Source organism: Pleurodeles waltl, chromosome 7, assembly GCF_031143425.1.
Source record: "Pleurodeles waltl isolate 20211129_DDA chromosome 7, aPleWal1.hap1.20221129, whole genome shotgun sequence".
Classification (NCBI taxonomy): domain Eukaryota; kingdom Metazoa; phylum Chordata; class Amphibia; order Caudata; family Salamandridae; genus Pleurodeles; species Pleurodeles waltl.
In genome coordinates, this window is record NC_090446.1 from 558,643,579 (window position 1) to 558,666,183 (window position 22,605).

Below are 22,605 nucleotides of genomic sequence, written 5' to 3' on the forward strand. Positions count from 1 at the left end.
GTAACAGGGGAAAGGGGAAAGGTCAAAAAGGAAACTCTCCTTGGGAAAACGGGTAGGGTTATCAGAAGGGGTTGGGGATTTGGAGGTTGAGGGAGTGGTGGTGGTGGGCTTGTCTGTGGGTATAGATGCCTTAGGTGTGTGCGTGTGTGAGGTATGCCTGTGTTTGGGTAGTGTCTGTTGTGTGTGCGAGTGCAGGCTTTTGCGTGTCTTCGGGGGCTGGAAGATGGAGGTGCTCGGTGATGTGGGAGTGGTGGACGTGTGTGTGTCTGGGGCATGGTGGATGTTGTGGATGTGTCTGTGCGTGGGGTGGTGTGTGTGGGCATGGTGGATGTGGTGGATGTGTGTGGGTGTTGCGGTGGTGTCTAGAGGTATGGTGTCTGAGGTGTGTGGGTCCGTAGGTTGTGAGCTGTTGTTTGAGTGTATGGTGGGTGTGGTGGATGTGTCACTTGGTGTTGTGGTGGTGTCTTTGGGTATGGTGGATGTGGGTTGATAGGGGTGTCTGTTAAAAATGGTCTCTGATGTGGTGTCTGTGGGTGAATGTTGAGTGCCTGCATGCTGGTGTGTCTTGTGGTATTTGTGTCGATGTGTGCTGCTTGTGTGCCTTGAGGTGGGTGCATGTGGATGTGTCTCTGTGCTTAGGACAGGTAGGGGAATAGGGTGCCTCGGGTAAAGGAGACACCCACCCTCTTGGATGAGTGGGCATGGCCAACTGGGTGGGGAGCAACAAGGAGGGTGCTGGTAGAGCTGGGGGTGGCGGACAAGGATGGTACAGGAGCGGGTCCTGATGGGTCCCACACCACTAGGGAGTGGCCACTGAGGTAGAATCTGAAGATGACCAGGTTGATCCTTGGCCTCTGTGGCATTCCCCTCACACTCACACTCAGGGCCACTGGTTCCCTCCGTGTCGGTGGTGTCATAACTGGAGGTACCGTGGCCAGATGCTTTCCCACTTGGTTGCTCCCTGTCTCCTTTGCTTGCCTGGGATGATGCAGCAAATACAAAAGAAAAAAGGTCACCACATGTTCCTGATCACACTTGAACAACAGCTGTGATTAGCAGACATTACCATGACGTTAAGTAGTTCCCCTCAGGAAAATCAGGATCTCAGACAACTCCAATTGCATGGGTGAAGTTGTGCAATCACAGTAATCATTCAACAAGTAGGAGACCATATCACCTTCAATGCTTTGCCTCATGGAGCATACCTGTTGTTATACAATAGTGGGCCAATGCCAAGTTCATTCCAACAGATCCCACACAAGGGCACGCAGACATCTATTTGTCACATACACAATAACACAACAATAAGAAATGATGCTCCAAAATCCTGCCATGTTGCTAACAGCAGTACAGTATCCTGAAGAAGGTCACATGGAAATACTCATGTCACACTGGAAACATATCAACAATGCACACTTCACCATGTGTATATTTTCCTAATGGAGTCATGGAGGTAGTACTAATGTTGCTCAGATGTACTACATATTTGGCATGGAAATGTACACTGTAGACAAAATGTGCAAATTGTGAGGGAGATATGTCTCTAAAATTCGCAACACAATAAACCAGCTAGCCCCAGGGAAATCACCACTACTGAAAGGCACCCCTTCCAATGACATACCCTGATTGCATCAGTGGAAGCCAATAGTCCTTTGTATGTTGGAATAAATGAAAATTTCACACTTTTATAGCGCACTACTCACCCGTTAGGGTCTCAAGGCGAGGAACGCATACCGGTGTGGAACCCCTCCTGGCTTTTCCCTGTGAGGCACCCACTCCTGGACAACCCCCAGGGTGAAGCCAGGCATCCAAGCGCTGTCAGGGACGTTGTGGAGATTTAGCAAGCTATTGCCCAGAGTTACAGAGTGGGACCCATTAATTAGATTGGGCACTGAGGCGAGAATTATCTGGTCCAAGGGAATTATACCCAAGACCCGCCGAGGAGGGAATTGAATCCTGGTCCTAGGCCAGATCTCTGCATCAGGGTCTGCCGCTCTAACCATTGTGCCATACTTCTCCACATCTCTGTTGGAGAGGCCCAGGGATTTGCAAGTACTGTAGAAGGCCCTCAACATGTTGCCTAGTGTGAAGCTACATCACTGTCTCCATTTCGTCCTGCAAACCCAGAGTCCGTGGATAAATGGTTTTGCCCAACCACATGTGATTCCTACATAACTGCAACACACACTATGATGCATGCCAACAGTCAGGTAACAAATCTTCCCCATTTCACACATGCAGTGCACTTTGCTACATGATGCCACATCAATGGCATGGAAATTGACATTTTGTGTAAAAACTCTAGTCCTACCTGTCTTGTCCTTCTTGCCTGGCATGTTACCCCCATTTTCACTGTATGTATGTTTGTTTTTGCCTATGTAAATGTAAATGTAAATTAGCACTTGTATAGCGCACTACTCACCCGTTAGGGTCTCAAGGCGCTGTACTCATACCGCTATGGAACCCCTCCTGGCTTTTCCCTGTGAGGCACCCACTCCTGAGCACCCCCAGGGTGAAGCCAGGCATCCAAGCGCTGTTGGGGCCGTTGTGGAGATTAAGCAAGCTATTGCCCAGAGTTGCAGAGTGGGACCCATGAATTAGATTAGGCACCGAGGCGAGAATTATCTGGTCAAGGGGAATTGAGCCCAAGACCTGCCGAAGCGGGACTTGAACCCTGGTCTTGAGCCAGATCTCTGCTTCAGGGTCTGCCGCTCTAACCATTGAGCCACACTTCTCCACCGGGTCACTGGGATCCTACTAGGCAGGACCCCAGTGCTCACAATGCCCTGTGTGGTGTCTAACTGTATCACTGAGGCTCTGCTAACCAGAATCTCAGTGTTTATGCTCTCTCTGCTTTTAAAATTGTCACTGCAGGCTAGTGACCAATTTTACCAATTCTCATTGGCACACTGGAACACCCTTATAATTCCCTTGTATATGGTACCTAGGTACCCAGGGTATTGGGGTTCCAGGAGATCCCTATGGGCTGAAGCCTTTCTTTTGCCACCCATAGGGAGCTCAGACAATTCTTACACAGGATTGCCACTGCAGCCTGAGTGAAATAATGTCCACGTTATTTCACAGCCATTTTACACTGCATATAAGTAACTTATAAGTCACCTACATGTCTAACCCTCACTTGGTGAAGGTTAGGTGCCAAGTTACTTAGTGTGTGGGCACCCTGGCACTAGCAGTGGCAGTCCTGTGTAAGAATTGTCTGAGCTCCCTATGGGTGGCAAAAGAAATGTTACCACCGCGGTCGTAATATGCCAGGAAGCACCGCCAGCCTGTTGGCGGTGCTTCCGTCGAACGGGGTTGTAATGACCCCCATTGTCTAAAATTAATATTCTATCTTTCTAACTACCTTGGCAATTAACTTAAATGTTCTGACAGCGAAAATCGTTTAAACACACTCCAGTTCACGGTGAAAAGTAAATATTCTCCAATGGAGGGTCCTGTGGAGAGAGGGACATGGTCTAGTCTCTCCGCGTGAACGTTCGGGAGAGGAAGTGATGAGGGACGACAGGATTGTACCCAGGTAAGTGCGGCTGGGACATGGGGAGGGGGTTTATTAGGGCCGAAGGGGAGGGACCGGCCTCTTTCCGCGCTTGCTCATCGCGCGGTCAGGAAGTTTGCCGGTCCCCGGGGATATCAGTCAGGCGAGTGTTTAATTGCGTATGGCTCAGCACCATGGCAACTAGCCACGACGCAGAGGCTGTCAGGGCCGCGCTTTGCGTTTTGGGCAAAGCCGGCCAGGCCGACTTGCTCAGGCCTGGTGTTTTAGACCAGGCCTGGGTCAGCATGACGTGCCCGACACGCATCGTGTCGGGCAGCGTGGCGGCAGTTGTGGCCGCGTGTGGGTTGCCAGAGCAGCCCAAAAAGAAGAAATCTGCAGGGGGGAGGGCGCGCAGTACATTCACCCCACAAGGCTCACATAATAAGAGCAATGAAGGCCAGGATGGGGGTGATGCAGCCAGGGAGGAGGAGGGAGAGGCCTACATGGGTGAAATTGAACAGGACTCTTAAGGGCATTTAGAAGTAGTAGAGGCCTTGGAGGAGACAGGCAGTCTGGCTCAGGAGGAAGCGGGCCCAGTACTGGCCTTATGCCACTGGACCTTTTGTTGCCCAACAGTTTGCATAGCTTGGGCAAAGCAGGGGGACCCCTTCCAAGAAGAAGAAGAAGAGTGGTTTCAGGACAGTGGGTGGGGCAGCCAGGAGCAGAGTGCAGGAGGTTGGAGGAGGGACAGTGCCCCCCAGGGTTTTGAGTGGCCAGGCTGAGAGCATGCCCGGGACAGCGCAGGAGGGCACAGAGGTTGATAGACCAAGGCAGCACAAGCTTGATGTCGGGGATGCCTGGGATTTGGAAGCCAGGATACAAGAGCAGAGGCGCATAGTTGCAGAGACAGAGGAGAGGTGGGCACAGTTGTGTAGAGACAGGGATGGGGCATGGGCTAGGAGCAGGCAACTGAAGAGGCCTTCAGAGGTAGGGGACATGACGGGACCTCCGGTACAGACACCAGGACGAGATAGCTGGGTATGGGTGCCCCAGGTAGAGGCAGGGAGGGGCCAAGAGGCTTGTGCGGCCGGGGGTCTGGCGGCGTGATGAGAACGAGTAGCGCACACGGCCATGAAAGGCGCAGAGAGTCAATGCCAGTGGTGGAGACTGGCAGAAGGAAGGTGATGCCAACGGGGCGCAACATGGCCTTAGGAAGTTGGTCTGAAGAATTAGAGGGGTCTTCGGCAGCCTTCTCTACGACACAGGAATGAGGTAATTGCAGAGATGGTTTGCTCCATGGGGGTCAAGCGGCAGATCCGTCAACCAATGTGCTGATGACTGGTAGAGATGATGGCAGGTGGGAGATGGATGAGGAGGATGTGGTAGAGCTCGATTATGAGGAGGAGATGGATGAGTGGGATAACGGGAGATTCATGAGGCTGGGGTGAGCGGTAATAGAGGGAGGGGGAGAGGGCGCAGGAGCGGCGCAACCCCTTCTTCTGTTTCTATCTTACAGGAAGGCAAGGTCCGTGGTGAACCACAAGAGGTGCTTTGTGGACTGGCGCGTGGTCACAGGGCAAGGAGGGAATCGCAGCCTTTGGTGTCATGTGGCAAAGGTAAGGGCGAGTGGTGGTCAGTGTGGGGGAAGGATCAGGAGCTGGTGGGGCTAATACACATAAGTCCATTAGGGTGGGAGACTTTTCAGTTCATGACACTCCTGCGGCAGGGGTGGCGCAGGAAGGGGACAGCACAAAGACAAAGGACGCAGGTGCGGCTGTGGCGAGCAAGACTGGGGACCAGGCAACTGGAGAGGCTACGGGGTCTGAGGACAAGGATGGGGGAGGCACAAAAAGAGGCGTCCTTACATGGGTTTGGCAATGCCACAGGGCTCTCACGTAGCTGAGAAAACGAAAGCAAGGATATTGAAGCACGAGTATGTCGATGTTTTTAAACTGTTACATAAGGACATACATGCCAAGGAAGGTTCCAAAGAGGAAAAGTAGGAGCTAGCTCGCAGACCAAGGGAACCCATAACAATGTATGATTGGACCTCGGCCTTTTTGATATTCGCTAGTATTTATTGTGAGAAGTTCCGAGATAGGGCCATAGCATTGTTTAAATACATGGGCATTATACAGAAGGCCCAGATGCATTTTGGGGGTTTCGCTTTGTTGAGCTACGACGAGGAGTTTAGGGCGAGAGTAAGTGGCAATCCCAATAAGCCCTGGGGGGATGTAGATCCTGAATTATGGATGCAGTGGATGGCGTCATCGCAGTCCACAGCATCTACACACACCAGGAGTGGCTTGCCTGTAGTATAAAAGCCGTTTCAGGCCCGTCACGCCCAGGGAGGTGCGGGTGTGGGACAATGGGCCCTGGTACCAACACCAGGAGCATGCTGGAACTGCAATAAAGTTTTTTGTTCCAGGCAGCCCTGTAAATTAAAACATGATTGCTCCAAATGCACGGGTTGTCACTCAATGTTACTCACTCTCTAGCCCAGCTGAACAGTGGAGAGCGAACAAGGGCGGGGCATGCAAGGCACTTCTGTGCCAAAGGGCTCCTACACCAATTAGGCTGGAGGCTCTTCTGCCATGGCTGCACGGTTACCTGAATAAGGTCATGGCTTGCAAGTTGGAATGGGGTTTCAGAGACGGTTTTCGTGTAAGCTACCAGGGCCCGAGAATGAGGAGATGGGCAGACAACATGCGGTCTGCGAGAGACATACCACAGGTCATGAGGGACAAAATAGACAGATAAGTGTCATTGGGCAGAATTGTGGGCCCTTTTTATGAATGGACAAATCAGGATCTTATGATCTCACCACTAGGCGTGGTGCCAAAAAAGGCAGCAGGTGAGTTTTGCCTTATACATCATTTGTCATGGCCAGAGGGTGTGTCAGTGAATGATTTTATTGCACCAGAGGACACTAAGGTGGTGTACGCATTTGTGGACGATGCCATTATGCTTGTTCGTGGGTGTGGCAGGGGAACGGAATTGGCAAAATGCAACATCCATCAGCTTTCAGGCCGCTGCCCATACACCCGAGTTGGGAATGCATCTTGATGGGGTAATCTATGTTGACAGAGTACTCCCGATGGGCTGCACCATCTCATGTGTGCTGTTTGAAGCGTTCACTACCTTCTTACAGTGGGTTTTTGTCAAAGTGAGTGGGCATCGTGAGGTGACTCATTACTTGGATGATTTCCTTTTTGTAGGAGCGCAGGATCTGGGGCTTGTGGACAGGCACTGGTTTCCTTTCAGAGATTGTCTCAACAGGTGGGGGTGCCTTTGGCTCATAAGAAGACGGAAGGGCTGCATTGTGTGCTGACATTTTTGGGCATTGAGCTGGATGCAGAATCCTTGATGGCAAGACTACCAGCTGGTAAAGTGGCCGAGATATTGGAGTTTCTGGGACGCATACAGTCCTTGCACAAGAATGATTTGTGAACAGCACAGAAGCTGTTGGGTTACCTCAATTTCGCTTGTAGGGTTGTTCAGGGGGCAGGACTTTTACTAGGCGAATAGGGCTAGGCATGGAGTTGCTCTTCCACACCACAGGATACGCATATCAGTGGGGCTGACAGAGGACATCAGGGTGTGGGAAACCTTTCTGACACATTTCATTGATGTCTCCATGTACTTCTGTAAGGAAGACACAGTCTGGCAGGGTCAGATATTCTTGGATGCAGCAGGTGCCACAGGCTTTGGGCTTTTTTGGGATGGGAGATGGTGTGCAGAGACATGGCCAAGGCAATGGCTTCAGCAAGGTAGCAGCATTGCTTTTCTGGAAATTCTTCCACTATTGGTGGCACTGGCAGTATGGGGAGATGAGTTGTGAACAGGACTGTAGTTTTTCATGTCAACAACATGACAGTGGTAGAACTAGTGAACAGGCAGAGAGCGAAAGATCTCAGGGTGCTGCGTTACAGCCTGGCACCAGGAGCATAACAGACCAAGACAGCGGTCCCAGCAGACATTTGGGAGTGGGGGCATGATGATCACTGGGCTGGTGGAGATGTATTTAGCGGAATCCACCCGGCTGAGTTACCGACTGGCATGGTTGGAGTTTCAGAGTTATGGAAGTTTTTCGGGAAATTTCTGGCTACAGAGTAACAGAGAGCTTGAGTTGCGCGTGTTGCGTTTTGTGCTTTTTCTGATAAGGAAGGGTTTGTCACCCGCCACGATCGGGGGCAAGTTGGCAGGGGTTTCCTTTTATGGGATGTTGGTTTTTGGTTGCGATCCAGCTCAGGATGACCTGTTGGGGAAGATGTTGAAAGGTTGGGGACGGGTTAGAGTAGGGTCAGTTAGGGTGGCCAGGGAACAAATTACATTTGAGCTGTTGCTGGAAATACTGCATGTTTTGCCAGTACGCATATGAGTTGGCTCTTTTCCATTTATGCATGGTGTGGATGTTTTTTGGCGTTTTCGAGTGTCTGAGCTTTTGGGAGTAGGAAACGATGTGGTTGTGAAAGTTGGGGAGGTTTGTATGCAGGGGGAACGTTTGGTCATATGGCTCAGGCGCTCAAAAACTGATCAGTTAGGGAAAGGGAAATGGGTGTGGTTGGAAAGAGGGGGTGATGCAGCGGCATGCCAGGTTTTGGAATGGATGAGCTTTAAGGTTTTGAGGGGGTCCTTCGGGGGATTGGAGTTTTTACTCATGTTACTGGAGCTAAGCTTACAACCTTCCAGGTATTGCAGGTGTTAAGGATGGCATTGCGACAGACAGGCAGACAAGCGTTAGCTTTTGGCACACATTCGTTCCAAATTGGGGCAGCTACAGCTGCGGCGCACCTAGGATGGAACTGGGCACAGATTAAGAGAATTGGGAGATGGAAATCTAGGTGCTGTGAGCGTTACGTAAGGCCTTGAGAGTGGGAATCGAAATTTCTGAGTAAGCTAGATGGAGAGGTGGGAGTTTCTAGTGTTGAGTATGGGAATGATGGTAAAAGGCTATATTACAGTTTGTTTTCTGTGCAGGTTGTGTGTCCGGTCCCAGGAGAGAAAAAATGGTCACATGGCTGGTCGGGCACTCGTTTATCGACTGGGCGGCAAAATTTGCAGAGAAGCAGATTTACGGACGTGCATTAGGACTGCCTAGTAACTAGCATGAAGTATTCTGGTGGGGAAAGAGTGGCATGAGGTGGGGTAATTTGCTTCCATTCATAACATCTGTTTTGCCGAATTAGAGTTGTCCTGACCTGCTATTGATCCTTCTTGGGGTGAATGATCTGGTGAAACTGTCTAGGCTCACCCTACTGTAACATATGCAGTGAGACTTGTAATTGCTCAAGCAGAAATTACACAGCACATGCTTGGTATGGACAGAGTTTGTACCTCGATGAACATGGAGAGGCACTATCAAGCAGGGAGCCATGGAACGGGCTTGAAGGAAGCTCAATAGGTCTATGAGGGTTTTCTGTTGGGCTCATGACATCAAGGTTTTAAAACACGAGGACATCACAGAGCAAGATGAAGCGCTTTTCAGGGTGGGTGGTGTGCACCTGTCCGAGTTGGGAAATGCTTATTACCTTACGGACCTTAGGCTACTTGTGGGTGACTTGTGGGGCGAGAGGATGTGGCTCAAAGAGAAGGTTTAAGGATGTCATGTTGCAGTAGTGTTCGGTGGTGGGGCAGCAAAACGCCAATAGGGTTTGTGCTGGGTGGCAGTAGATGGGGGAGGGTGGAGAGTCAGATGCGGGCCTGACACCCTTCCAGGGGAAAAAGAAGCAGGTGAAGGATGAGAGTGTGGGGGATGCCCGAAGCAGGTAGGGCATGAAAGGAAAAGGGGAATGTGTGGGGGAATGGAAGTGAAAAGTGAAGGGATGAGTGAAAAGGATGATCAAGGAGAAATTAAAAGGGTGTGGTTCCTAAAGCTGGGTTTTTGTTGAAATTTAAAAGTTATGTACTAGTTGCAATCCTGTCCTAAATAAATGGCCTTTTACACAAACGGACTGTGTCTCTGTATGGATCCCGATGGAGGGTCCCGCGGAGAGAGAGACACGGACTAGTCTCTCTGCAGGAACGTTCTGGAGAGGAAGTGACGAGGGACGACAGGATTGGACCCAGGTAAGTGGGGGTGGGACATTGGGGGGGGGGTTTATTAAGGCTGAAGGGGAGGGACCGGCCTCTTTCTGCGCTTGCTCATCGCGCAGTCAGGAAGTTGGCCACCCACCCACCCTGCAGGAGGAAGAGGATTCGGAAGAGTGTGATGCTGTTTTAATGATAGGAAGAGAGTGTAGGTGCGGGGTGATTGAACACCGGTTAGGGCAGGTTGTGACCAATTGTGAGGCAGTAGATGGGGGAGGGTGGAGAGTCAGATGCGGGCCTGGCCACCCTTCCAGGGGAAAAAGAAGCAGGTGAAGGATGAGAGTGTGGGAGATGCCCGAAGCAGGTAGGGCATGAAAGGAAAAGGGGAATGAAAAGTGAAGGGATGAGTGAAAAGGATGATCAAGGAGAAATTAAAAGGATGAGGTTTGTAAAGTTGGGTTTTTGTTGAAAGTTAAAAGTTATGTACAAGTTGTAATTCTGTCCTAAATAAATGGCCTTTTAAACTAAATGGACTGTGTCACTGTATGGGCCCCAAATCAATATCTAGGTTTTTCACAAACAAAAACAGTAAAACGGTTTGAATATTTTGACTGTGTCACTTTCAAAGTAACCAGCACAGTATTATCACATTAAGCAAGTGAAAATGTTGCAAATACTAACTTGCTTTATTTTCAGATTCTCCAAATTGATCTTTAGCTTGATCTTTGAGGTTCGGCCTTTTAAAGAGCAGCTTAGCTATTCAAATACTGAAGCTATGAATATAGATGAGAAAAGCATAATGTCGGAAAGGGCTTAGTAACAGATTAATAACTGGACAAAAATGGACTGGGTGCCAAAAAGTAAAGTGGCCTATTTTCACAAATTGTGATCTGGGACTTTCCATGTCACCAATAGGTAGTTGTAGATAGGACCATGTTTACATAGAAAAAGCGTTTTTTGACTTGCCTATATCTTTGGTGCCGTTTGATGGATCTTCACAAAAAATTTCCCCAAAAAAACTGTGCTGATATTTCTTGTTGTGCATGCAAGGTTTTGGGATGATCCATCAAGCGGGGGGGCGAGAAAACAGGGGGGATGGGGTTTAAAAAAAAAGCATGTTTCCCATGTTAATTTCCATAGGAGTTTTGAACATGACTACAACCTGAGTCGCTAGACAGAATTATACCAGATTTGGCGGAAAGGTAGCTTTTGGTCTGGAGATCACTCTTTTTGTTACTTGGTTTAAATCCATTAAGTAGTTTCGGAGTTATATTTTGTGTTTTATATTTTTATTGTCATTTTTCAAAACAATATACAGCATACAAAAACAGAGAGATAGCAATAAGCCTTTAACATCCACATGCATCATACAGCTGAAAGTCTGAAAGGCCCACACCAGTGGGATGTTAAACAAATGAAACAATAGAGACAAGCAATGGAGGTAAAGCTTCCCGAAAATGTCTGCTATCTAGTAATAATTTCTAAGATATACAACATCTACTGAAATATACCATATGAAGTATCTATAATACAATACCAAAACACCGCACCTCGATGGGGAGATGCGATGGTATAGCATAATAGAACAGAATAACATAACGTGTGTATAGGAGCAATTAATCATCACCATTTTACAATTATATAAAGTTATGTAATTATCTACCTTATTTCAGGCCTCAAAAGAGGACAAAGGTATATGTATTCCTAATAGAACTAATAGACCCGCCCTCTCCAACCTGTCCCATCATTAGAAGTCTCGTAACTACAAAATAAAACAACTGAGTGTTGAAGGAACTAGAGGCACATAGCATTTTCGTACCTCCAAGCTGAGGACATCTGACTTTAGATAGGACATGATGTCCTACAGGACACAAATAGAGGAGAGAGATGAGTGTCTCTGAATAGTAATGTACAATGACATGGATATAGTCATAGTTAAGGGGAATATATCTGACAAGATAGGAATATATACAAAACTAGGCTAAAAAAGTTGTATAAGGAGAAGAAGAAATGGAAGCTAGAGGGAAAAAAGAGGGAGAGGAGGAAAATATCAAAGAAGGAAACAGAAAAGGCAAAGGCAGAAGAAAGAAAAAGTATGAGGAAAAATAGAGAGGAATAATGGTGATGTAAAGATGGTAATAGTAGTGAAGATGATAATGAAAATGATGATGATAATAGTAATAGTAATAAGAGTAAGAATGACTATAGTAATAGTGACCGGGGGGAGGGGAGAACAGAAAACATGTCTATGGAAGACCAGCATATATAAGGCCCTGGTGTGACTCATGAGGATACCTTCCAATCAAATGTCCATGACACCTCCTCATGGCTTGACTTTTGGGTGGGATCAGGGGTTGTAACAGGATGGACAAAAGATAGCCAACACCTACCAAGAATCATATCCGACCCGTCTCCAGTGATACTGCAAATGGTCCTGCCCAGTGACTGGTCGCATACGCCACTGTGGCAACCCCATCCTGAAACTTTGCTGGATTTTGGCTTTATGGAAGAGATTCGTACTGGTATAGGCGATTCTGTTGCACTAAATAAAGGCTCATTAGAGTCAATTGCCCTCTTATGGTAAGCCCTGATAGTTGTCATCCGGAGTGCATGTATAGCTAAAGGACATGATATTTTTTAGTTGCATCAGGGGCATACTTGCTAAGATAGAACAAGACCTTCATGCCTTAGAGCTCCGATATGAGGAATCTAAGGGCAATAGCCTCCTGGACCCCATGCATTCACTCCTACTGGAGTTTCAAAAGGAGGCTGACTGGGAAGTGAAATTCCTGGAGAAACTCTCTCAGGCTCGTAGATATAGGGAGGGAGACAGACCGGGGCGCTCCCTCGCTATGATTTTTAAACCCAAATAGGCTGCTAACCATGATTATTACCTAGGCCCTGCTGGAGGGCAACCAGTGTATGAACCAGCAGATATTATGCAAGAATTTGTCACCTTTTACCAAAGTTTGTACACATCACAATTGGTGTCAGCTCCCGCAGATATGTCAGCCTACATTGATAGAGTGGCTCTGGCATAGTTGGATTGGATAGGAAGAGAACTCTTCTGTCAACCCCCAACCAAGGCTCAGATTAAATTTGTTATTCAACACCTGAACTACGGGAAAGCGCCGGGAAGTGACGGCCTTTCCGTTGAATTTTATAAGACTTATGTCAAGGAACTGACACCCATTCTATTGGCTATCTATGAGCAAGCTTTTCAGACAGGTCGGTTGTCAGTTGACAATGCGGGAGCCCATTACTATCACACTCCTCAAGCCAAATAAGCCCTCTGCCAAATGCACGTTGTATCAACCCTATCCCTAATTAATATTGATAACAAAATTCTTGCTAAGCTTCTGACAAATAGAATGCTCCCATTGACGCCGAGCCTGATTCATCCTGACTACTCCAGCAGACAATCTTCGCTCACTCTTCGTCCTGACACACCAGTTAACTGCAGATCCACCTACTGTTGCTGCATTTTTAGTTGCGGCTAAAGCTTTGGTAACATTGAATGGTCTTGACTTCTTACGGTATTGTGAGAATGGGCCTGGGTGAGGCATTTGTAAAATGGGTTCAGATCCTGTACCCCGCTCCCTTGGCTCAGCTGTGCTTAAATGGCAGTTTACCCTAGCCGTTTGGGATCGGTTGTGGTACGTGGCAGGTGTGCCCCCTGTCACCTCTTCTATTTGCCCAGTAGAACCCAAGGCGTGCACATGGCGCAAATTTCACTATCGAAGGGGGGGGAATATGGGATTCCGCTACACCCTATTATTCATGTACGTAGATGATTTGATGCTAGTGGTTAACAATTCTGCTGTCAATTTGACCCCCATTATTGAAGAAATAGTGGAATTCGTTCTGGTCTCTGGCTCATCTGGGCCAAATCGATCATGGTGCCCTTGACAAAATCTGCTACCGGACCGGTCATACTATACCCATTGTAATGGCATACTGACCCAATAAGATATCTGGGTATGCTGTACCACACTGACATGCCCACTGTTCTGGAAAACTAGGGGCATTATATGGATACCCCGCAGTCGATAGATGGATTACCCTTTCACTTTCTCTGCCACGTAGGTGGCTCTGCTGAAAATTATTGTTTTGCCCAAGCTACTTTATCTGTTTCAAAATATTCCAATTCCTTTAAACAGGCCTTTGTTTCTCAATTGCACTTTGTTATGATCAAGCTGCCAATAGTGGGTCATGAGCTGCGGATAGGCCGGCACACACTCCAGCTCCTGTATCACAGGGGGGATTTGCAGCCCCTCACTTTGAGGTGTACTATTTGGTGGCACAGGTGCAATTTATTAATCACTGGTTTCACAATAGCAGGCAGGACCCCCATGTCATCATGGAGCTTAGTCTGATCTCCCCCACCCCTCTTACTGCCACCCCATATGTGCAGTCTCCTAGACCTGCGCAGCAGATCCATACCATCAGGTGTACTGTCAGGGCTTGGAACAGATTGTCCTCATTATGAAATGTTCTGGTGCCATACTCACTGCAAATTCCCCTCAAAGATTACCACCTGCTGTGGCTTGACCGTGCCCAGGAGCGACTGCTGGATCTAGTTAACAAAGGCATTAAAACACTGGGCAATTTCTTCACAACACGTACGCTTAAAATGCACTGGGAATACCAAGGTGACTCCTCAGCCACCTTGTTTGATGTTCTTACCTACGCCAAATTGTCTCACGAAATATGCCATCTTTTTGCCATGTTTCCTGAGGAACCCCCAGTGTGGTCGGTTCTGGAGATCTTACGCTCTAACCCACAACCATTTAAACGTATCACACGGATGTATGCTGCAGTGATGGATGGTGTGCTTATGGAGGTCTCCAGGGCTGGCATGGCATGGGAAGACGATTTGGGTCATAGCATTTCGGATGCACAATGGCAAACTTGTTGTCAACAAACTAAGGAGCTGTCCCCTATGGAGGATATTGGCTAATTCACTACAAATTTCTGTTACAGGCATATCTTTCTCCTGTAGATCTAGCCCACTACTACCACAATGATGATTCAAAATGCAGAAGATGTGGTTCATGGAAGTTGAACTTGCTTCACCTGGAATGGGCCTGTCCTTCTGTTGCAACGTTTTGGTCTCAGCTACTTGCAGCGTTACTTGACATGACAGACAATGCCTTTCAATCTGATCCTATGTTGGTTCTGCTGAGCTATGTCAAGGAGGTGCCCAGACGGTTCAGAAATTTACTGCCACAGGTCTGCTTCTATGTAAATGTAGAGTGGCAATGATGTGGGGTAGCAAGCATGCTCTGAAATTTCAGGACTGGCTGAAAGATATGCCGTTATGTGAAGAATGGTCGGAGACATATGCAGCAACCTTACTGCTGGCTGCTCGTCCAGTAATTTCTGGGACCCTGTACGTTATTATTTGTCAAAGTCCAATTCTGATTGATAGCTATGTTGTCTCTGTGCTGTTATCGTATGCCTGGGTATGGCACAATGCATTGAACTGTTTACTTTGGCTGCTCATATTTGATAGAAACACTGTTTCTATATGATGTGTTGCGATATTGTGCATTATTGTGTCCTATGCTGCAACTGTACCTTTCCTTTTGAACTTAGCTGAGATCTCTGTGTACTGTATGGCTACTTTCGCTATATTACCCTTCCCAATTGTTTTTGCCAGATGCTGCACTGTTGAATGATTGACTGTATCAACCATGTTTCTGTAACATTTGAATAAAAAAAGCATTAAAAATAATAAACAATTCTACAGCTAATCTTGCACTGATATTATCAGTGATGTCATAGAAGATAGCATGAGTGATGTAATAGATGGGGCAATTAGCAGTGCATGACGGGGGCGCAATTTATATTTACCTTAGGGCACATGTTATACTTAGTTGAGATAACAATAACTATACTGCTACATTTCTATGGTTTTGTGTGTGTAAAATCTGATCCTAACTATAACGTTCTTGTAACCTTTGTTTTTTAGTGGATTTCTATGTTTTATTAAAATTCTATTTCCTAACTATAATGTTCTTGTAACTTTTGTTTTTTCAGTGAATTTTTAGGGTTTTTTAATGTAAAGTAATATTTAATTACCATACGTTAATACAAATGCTGCAGAGCACAGCCTTTGGCTATGCGCTGCAGGGGCTTGGCCACAAGGCCTGACCTGCAGCCAGGTCCTGTGACCAAACCCACAAAGGCAGCCAACACGGAAGGGGAACACTTTGCCCCCCCCCATGGCTGATTTAAGCCAGGGGGACATCCCATCCCTCTGAGCCTGACACATTTTGTGGGGGAGGGTGGCATTCCGCCCCCTCACTGAGCCAATTTTGGCCCAAGGGATCCCATCCCCTAGGGCCCAGTTTTTTTTAGGGAAGGGTGTACGGGGCTCCCCTTGCCGTGCCATTTTTGGCCCTTGGGACCCCATCTTCTGGGTCCTTGCCATATTCTAAAGGGGAGGGAACACACAACCCCCCCTCCCTGGGCCGAGTTTGGCTCTGGGGACCCCATTCCCTGGGGCCCAGCACCTTTTACATTGCATGCAGCCTCCCTCCCAGGGCTGATTTTGGCCCTGAGGAGCCCATCCCCTGGGGCCCAGCCAGATTATAAAAAGGAAATGCGGCCCCACTCCCCAGGACAATTTTGATCCTGGGGTCCTCATCCCTGTGGTGCCGACCAATTACTAAAGGTGGTGGGGAGCACACAGCCTCCCTCCCCAGGCCATTTTCAGCCCCGGGGATCCCATCCCTGGGGGCACAGCACCTTTTTAGATGGAGAGGGGGGCAAGCAACCCCCTCCTCATGTTGATTTTGGCCCAAGGGACCCTATCCCCTCTGGCCCAGCCATATTCTAAAGGGGGAGGGGGCCACAAGGCCATCCTCTCAGGCCGTTTTCAGCCTCAGGGACCACATCCCCTGGGGCCAAGCAACAAAGGCTCCCACCATAGTGTTGTTGGAGGCCAGTGAGCAGGCATTGCTCCCTTTCACAGAAAATGCTGTTAGCTGCAGGCAAGATCAATATGCAGATCTGTTGCCCTGCCTGTTCAACAGTGATGCAGGCAGGGAAACAGGTCTGAAGTCCACTGTCCAACGGGCTGGAGCATTTTCCATGTTTCTCCCCATCGAGAGCAGACTTTGCGATTGTGCTCACTTGGCAGTAGCTTTGAAAATTGGCCTGGGAAGGGGGCCCGCTTGCCCCCCACCCTTCTTAACAATGGCTTGGCCCTAGGATATGGAATCCCGGTGCCGATATTGGCCGGGAAGCACGCCTGGTGCCCCACTCCCACTTTTTCATAAGGCCAGGTCCCGAGGGATGGGGTCCCCAAGGCCAAAATCGGTCCGGGAAGCAACCCACATCCTCTCCCCCCAAATCTCAGTTTCTATGTCCACCCTCCTCCTCCCCCGGGACGGGGGGCTTTAAAAAACAAGCGTGAGGAACCATGCTTGTTGTTTTGTATTTTTTTTAAATATTTTGCCAAGGATACACAAAAGTTTGGAAAAACAAAAGTTTTGGACCCATATTGGGTCTCGGTGGGTCCCCCCCATCAGGCATAACGTGTCTGGGTATTCCTAACCTGCCCCCAATGTTTTTTTTTGCTTTTTTTCTTGGTACTTGACGAAGTACTAAGATGGCTGCCCTTCCTGGTTAAAGTGGTGGCAGCCAATCATACCTCCATTTGAGATCTATCAGATCCATGGACCCTCTGCGTCTCTAGATATACATAAATCGTTTTTCTTCATTGACTCCAATACTACTGAACAGATTTAAACTAAAACACAAAAAGCACTTTTTCTAGACCAAAATCTAGGTTTCTGACAAATTTGGTGTAATTCCGTTCAGCTGTTCATACTGTGGTCATGTCTAAAATTCCTATGGGAAACTGCATGAGGAAAACGCTTTTTGAGACCCCCCTTTTCTTGACCCTTGCTTGACAAATCATCCTGAAACTTTCCCGGCTGCAGCTGAACTGACTGGCACAAAAGTTTGTGAAAATGTTGTGAAGATTCATCAAATGGAGCCAAAGTTATTAGCAAAAAAAAAATGCTTTTCCTATGGAAACTAGGTCCTACCTATAACTATCTACCGGCAACAGTAGTAATGTAATATATATATATATATATATATATATATATATACTGAAAAAAACAAAGGTTACAGGGATACAAAAACATAGAAATTCAGCAGTTATAGTTATAGTTCTTTCAAGTAACTATAACTCCCGTCCTCGCGGTGCACAGTAGTCTCATCAATAATTTTATCGCTAATGTTGCAGTGATAATATGACAGACGGGACAGAAGATGTCATCAATGATATAATATGTGGAGTAATTAGCTGTGCATTGTGAAGGCGCAAGTTATAGTTACCTTAGGGCGCGAGTTATAGTTACTTGAAAGAATTTCAAGTATTACTGCTGAATTTCTATGGTTTTGTTCAAGTAAATTCAGAACCTAACTATAATGTGAATTCAGTGAATTTCTATGTTTTCTTTTAACATATAGCAATTTTCATTACTATGCATTAATCCAACCACCACTGCACACATCTGTGCACGGCGATGGTTGGCCACAGGCACCCAACCTTGCACCGTGCACGGCCTTCACCTGTGCGCAGTAGGGGTTGTCCACAAGGGCTGGCCTGCAGCCAGTCCCTGCAGCCAACCTCCCTAACCACCCAACCCCATACAGTGCACGGCTCTTTGGCAGTGAATGATGGAATTTTCCGCAGCCTCTCTGGGTGTGAGAATAGGTGTGAGAGGGTGTATCTGGGGATGAGAGTGTCTGTCAGAGTGTCTGTCTGGGTGTGAGAGAGCATACATGATTGTTTTAGTGGGTGCATCAGTATGTGCTCGGGTCTGTGAGTGGGTGCATGAGAGTTTCAGTGGGTCTGTAAGTGGGTGTGTGACAGTCGGAATGGGTGTGTGAGTGGGTGGTAACTGTCTGAGTGGGTCTGTGAGTGGGTGCATGAGTGCATGATTGGGTCTGTAAGTGGGTGCGTAAGTGTCTGAGTGGGTGCATGAGTGGTAAAAGATTGAAAGACAGAGAAAGAGAGTGAGAGGAAGAGAAATAGTTTTTAGGCTTTGATATATGACATACTTAGAACAAGATATTTCTGGACAAATTAAAAAGAAAATGTATTTGTTATTTAAAGAGAGTAAGATTACCTTTCAGAATGAGCCTTGAAGATTTGTAGTGAAAAAAAAGAGGAAAACAAGCCCATCAGGAATCGAACCCTCAACGCTCAGTGTAAAGGTCATTTTGCAAGCTTCACTCTGAGCTATTGCCTTTTTTTTGGTTCATTTTTTTAGCCCTTTATGGGCAATCCGGGACTGCGAGTGAGCTCTCAATGTCTCCCCTGCGGTCCCTACACATTTATTTATTTTTTATTTAAACACAATGCCCTTTACGGTCTATCTGGCACCACGGGGAGCCCTTAGGCTTCCCTCGTGGTGCCATTGCTTCAGCTAACAAGGAGCAGCTTTAACAGCAACTCCCTGCTTGCTACAGCATTTCATCTCTGTTCCCTGCACGCGTGCAGATGACAGAGATAAAGATCTGCTGTTTGACTGCGGGACCTGCTTTACAGGTACCACTGTCAAACAGCGGACTGTTTGCTGTGGCTTGGCTGCAGCTTCAGTCCCTACCCTGTCCCCTTTTCTTTTTACTTTTTTACTTGGACTCGGCTGAAGCCGAGTCTTAAAATGGCTACCAACACTTCCTGGTTTGAAACGTTGGCAGCCAATCACAGCTGTACATTTCCCTGCACAAACCTGTCTGTTTGTGAATACTTTGCGTCCAGAGATATACAAATTTGAATTTCCCTAAATTTCTCAAAAACTATGAAACAGATCTACACCATATAAGTGAAAGCATAATCTGCGAACCGAAAGCCAGCTTTCCGCCAAATTTGGTGTAATTCCGTCCAGTGGTTCGGGCTGTAGACATGTCTAAAAGTCCTACGGGAATTAGCATGGGAAACGCAACTTTTTTGACCCCCCCCCCCCTTTTTTTCTCAGTCCCAGCTTGATGGATCACCCGGAAACATTCCATGCACAACAAGAATCACTGCAACACTTTCTTGGGGAAAATTTTGTGGAGATTCGTCAAACTGTGCCAAAGATATAAGCATGTCAAAAAATGCTTTTTCTATGGAAACATGGTCCTAACTATAACTACCTAGTGGTGATCACCACTAGGTAATATATAAATGTAATTTTTACCTCGTGGTAGTCGCCACTAGGTAGTTATAGTTAGGACCTGGTTTCTTTTATATATATATTTATATATCCTTGACTTCACCAAGAAAAACAAAATGTTAGACGATTGGGTTAATGTCCTTGGGAATCATTTAGAGAAAGAAAATGTGGTGAATATGCAGTAGTCAAAAAGCTGGTGCTAATTTCAAAACCTATTGTGCAATATCTAGAAACACTTTCATGGTTACCAGTTGCAGTAACACAATTACCAAATTATGCTATCACCATGAACAATCCAACATTCTCTACATTACCCTTTTGGTGCTTAGTTTCTCTTTCACACATCATACCTGCTTACCCCTTCAGGGTGAGGGAGGGTGAAGCAGAGAATGTTTGAGTGTTCCCCCAACATTATTTCTACCCTTTTGCCCCAATTCACCATGACAAGGCTAGTAAAGTTCAAAATTTGCTCCCATAGAATTTCTAATGTGTTTGGAGAACAACTCTGCCTTTTCAGGTTTTTACAGAATATTGTTTCAGTAGTCCCGAAAATCGTTCCAAGTCAAAGATTCCCAGCAAAAGTCACAATTATAACGTTTCTACCAGGCAGCATTTCCCTCTCCATACATCTGATGCAAACATGTTTTTGCAGAATTTAAAAGCTTTTTTCTCCATATTGAAAAGGATTTCAATGATCAAGAACCTCTTCCACACGCCGCTGTAAATGATCAAGATGCTCCTGCTCAAGGCTTACGCCGGAAACACACTTAAACCATCTGCACATTTACAAAAGTACATTTGGAATGGTTGTCGAGTAGAATGCTACCAGCAAAGGGGCGTATGATTACCCAAAAAACGATGGGTTTGTTGGTGTTCATTACCTTTCCAAGCAGGCCATCCCAGAAATCTTGACAAATTTAACCTCACCATGAAATTCGTGAAAAATATAATTCCACCATAATCTGGAATTTCAACAGATATCCTTTATGGACATTAAATTCCACCACTCTTGATTCTGTAAATCACAATTTGCAACTTCTGTGTGCATAATTAACCTTTTACCCACATAAGTTTAAATTGGGTCTCTAACACTCTTTGAAAATTAAGATGTCTGCATCCTGTGCCTTAGCCCCCTTACCTCATTGAGAGCACATATTCAGACTTTAGGGTTCTCTGTATAGGAAAATTCATCAAGAGTTTGTAGTAACCAAGGAACAGAATGACATAAGAGTGTCTGTAAGGTGGTAAACATTGGGAAACACTACTGAACAGTGTGCAATTGTCTTCAACAATTCTGTTGTGTTTGAATTCATTCTCTTTACGGTATATGAAAGTAACTGGGTCCTGGGAGAATGGCTTCAGATTAGGGATTTCATAGTTGAGAGTTGCTTGTTTGTGGCATGTTTGTGCAATTTGGAGTTCACAGTAGTTCATTTTTCCACAGGGTAATTTATGTATTTTTACCTATTATGGAATTAATGGGGCATCATTTTAGTTTGATTTTTTGTTGGAAAGTATTGCATATGTTCTACTTTTTTCTTGTGTGAAAAACATGAATTGCTCTTTTAGGATTTTGGTGGGGCTCTGTGACAGAATTAATGGAAAATAAACGGTGTGCTAACAATTTTAGCACAGCGGAGTGATCTTGGCCATCTTGTAAATAACTACAACCCACTTGCTGCTATTGAGTTTAGGACTTCCTCTGCCCATGTCCAGGAGATCCTTTTATACCACTGATTTGATACCGGTGAACCAGGAAATAAACAAAAATGGGGACATATGTCAGTCGGGGACAAGACTGAAATCTGGAACTGCTTACCATGGAGTGGGAGAAGGGTGGAGGGATGATTGAAAATTCTGATTTTGGCACCTGGAGAATATTACACACTGGGTACACAGGGAACAGAATGTGTGCACATGAACTTCCTTCTACTAGCCTCTGTTTCCTTCCATTCCTTTCTCTCAACTATTGCACCTTCTTCTTACATCTGCTCCCAAGTATGATCTTTAGAGCAACATTTCTTTCATGTATGTTCTTTTTCCAACTATTCCTATCACTCCTCTATATACATTATCTTTCTTTATCCTCTGCTTTATGTTGCCATCTTCTTATAAATATTCAAGTTCTTCCATCCTTTGCTGTTTTACTGCCTCTCTGAATTAGGCATTTCCTACCGTCTTTGACTAAATACATTTTTCATTTGTGTTACCTTCTTTTTCCTTTTACTTTACTGTAATATCATTTATCTCATATTCTTTCTTTTCACGCACCAGACCTTCTTTTTGATTTTTGTTCTCTCCTCTCTTCTAGTCAGTCTCATCTCAGGCTTTGCTTTAATGCCACTGACCTTACAGAAGCATAGGGCCAGCTCTATGTGTACCCAGAAATTTCAATTTTTTTTTAAACTAATTTATTTGTTGAAGCTTTGTCAGTAATGTAGAGAATGTTAGACTGATCATGGTAATAGCATAATTTGGTAATTGTGTTACTGCAACTGGTAACCATGAAAGTGTTTCTAGATATTTTTGTTTTGACTACTACCTATTCACCACATTTTTTTTCTCTAAATGATTCCTAAGTACATTAACCTAATCGTCTAACATTTTGTTTTTCTTGGTGAAGTCAAGGGTATATAAATATTTATATAATAGAAACTAGGTCCTGACTATGAGAAATTAAATTAGAATAGACAATTAAACAGGAAAGGAACAATCAATAGAATTCAAATATCAATTAAAAGGATCAAAAATTACAGTTGTTCTAATATGTTGTGTAGATTCATGGTATAGAAGCAAACCATCTTCCTCCCTCTCCCCCCTTTCCTCTCATCCTTCCACTTATCTTCTGGATGTAGGAGACTCTGGGACATTTCCTGCTGGGATAATACAACTCAC